We start from the raw sequence: 2,282 nt of genomic DNA, 5'->3' as shown, positions 1-2,282 counted from the left end.
TTGTGTTGAAGCAGCAGACGGGCCACATGCTTCGCGATGAAGTTGTGTCTCTCAACACGTGGCAAATGGATCCGCTCACATTCTTGAAGGATGTGAAACGCGGTCTCCGGTTTGGAGCAACAGTGCCGACAGTCCCTTGCCCTAGGATCCCCAGCATACCTGTTCGACAGCGTGCGCGTGGGAAAGATGTTCATGCGCAAACGAAGGCCCGGCGTCGGGAACTTGGCGCCCCCATCGCCCGGCAGCAGCCGCAGTAGCCCCCTCCTGCACTCACGGTTGGGTCGCCGCAGGAGGGAGACCCCCACGTATAGCTGTGCGTGGCTTTCCCGTGTCTGGGGAAAGGGGGATCCTGGCGGTTGAGTAGACCCGGAGGTTGTTTTGGACCCTTCGGGGCCCCTCCGCGAAAGCAACACACCGCTTTGGCCCCTGCTTCCCATAGTCGGGTAGTCCTGGAAGGCCCGGCCAGGATTATTCAGCTAGTCGCCATCTCCCTATTCATTACTTTTTCTTTCTCCACTCCTTCACTGTCTTCCTTTTCCTCCCTTCACCTTCTTTGGCGGCAAGGGTCAACCTTGGGCAGTCTTTTCACTCTCCAGAAGCTGCACTAGGGTATAGTGCAGAGGTAGGTGTTAGCGTGCGGGGCACGTTCCCCAAGTTGGGCTCCATGGTGGGCGACACGCCTGCTGCACTGAACAATAATATCTTCTTACATGGATAACCACCACTCTAAAAAAACTGATCGGCGCCTAAAACGGAGCCGCACCGAGAGACCTGAACCGAATCTGCTTGATCTGTCTCCAGACCCTTGGTTTCCGAAGTTCCTAATAATTCAGTCTAAGGAAGAGGGAAAGCCACTTGCTAAAATTTCTCCTTTTGTTGTGGCGAAGGAACTCGAAAAAGTAATCGGTAAATCTTACAACGCAAGAAAACTGAATGCAGGGGATATCCAGGTCGAAGTACAGAACAAACATCAAAGCACGGCACTACAGACACTGTCAAACATCGGGAACATACCTGTAAATGTTAACGTACACCGCACACTGAACATAACCAAAGGTGTAATATCAGAAGATGAACTCATCGAATGCACAGAATCTGAGATTGAAGATGGACTGAGTGAGCAGGGCGTGGTCTCTGCAAAACGGATCATTATGAGGAGGGATGGTAAGGAAATCCCAACCAAGCACATTATTCTTTCTTTTCAACTACATGCGTTACCTTTAATATAAAGGCTGGTTACCTCAGTTGCAATGTCAGACCATACATTCCAAACCCAAGACGTTGTTTCAAGTGCCAGCATTTTGGGCACAGTTCGCTTGTCTGCCGCGGACACTCCACCTGCCCAAAGTGCTCTGGCAAAGACCATTCGCCAGAGACTTGCAGCAATGAGTACCGTTGTGCCAACTGCCAGGGCAACCACCCGGTGTACTCTCGATCGTGTCCACGTTGGAAAGAAGAAAAAGAAATCATAAAGATCAAAACCGTACAAAACATTCCTTACAGAGCTGCAAAGACACAATACGAATTTCAAATGAAAGGATCTTTCTCCGAAGTGGTGCGCAGGGGAGTGGCAGCACCAAGGAAATCTGTGGAAACTCAAACCTGCTCGCAGGTCTCTGAGTTCCCACCCTACACTCCCCAACAGGAGGCTGGAGACACTCAGGTGACTCCTGCAGTTACGGAGGCCAGCCGTTCAACTGGCCACAAAGAAACAGCCATGGCCTCCTCTAAGGTCGATGGCACACAATCAGTTTGGGACGGGGTAGTAAAAACCCCTTCCCAAAGAGGCACCCAAAGTATGGAGGTCGATGATGATGACTGCATGTCGCAGAAGTCATCGTCGAGCCTCCCCAGCATTCCTTCACAACGGAAGGAAAAACGAGAAAAAGGACGAGGAAGGGGTTTCAAAGGGAATGAGCAACAGAAACAACCCCCGCGAAGGGTCCAACCCCCCTAAATGGTACAAGTCCTTTCTAGTCGTTGTCACCAAGTGCTGCGCTTTCTTTTCCTCCTTTTTAGTGTGACCGTTATGAACCACTTCCTCCAGTGGAACTGCCGTGGTTTACTTTCTAACTTAGACGACATTATTATAGCCTTAGTTGCTCATGCGCCAAAAACACCCCAATCATCATCATCATTAGACGACATTAACGATCTCTTCGACAAGTACAATGCAGCATGTTTCTGCCTCCAAGAAACATACTTAAACACACACACACCAAATCCAATTCGTAGACACAATGTATTTCGAAGAGATCGAACAGACGCCACTCGCGCATCTG

At 50.3% G+C, this 2,282-nt stretch overlaps 1 long non-coding RNA gene across 1 annotated transcript; it reads right to left on the bottom strand.

The window, feature by feature from the left end:
• Positions 1–507: 507 nt before the first annotated feature.
• On the bottom strand, positions 508–1,567 carry LOC135372287 (uncharacterized). Its single transcript, XR_010415940.1, has 3 exons — positions 1,241–1,567; positions 1,015–1,134; positions 508–688 (listed from the first exon to the last, which is right to left on the bottom strand). It is a non-coding gene; the product is annotated as an uncharacterized LOC135372287 (long non-coding RNA).
• Positions 1,568–2,282: the final 715 nt, after the last annotated feature.

Source organism: Ornithodoros turicata, unplaced genomic scaffold (assembly GCF_037126465.1).
Source record: "Ornithodoros turicata isolate Travis unplaced genomic scaffold, ASM3712646v1 Chromosome14, whole genome shotgun sequence".
NCBI lineage: Eukaryota > Metazoa > Arthropoda > Arachnida > Ixodida > Argasidae > Ornithodoros > Ornithodoros turicata.
This window is presented reverse-complemented; position numbering and strand designations above follow the sequence as displayed.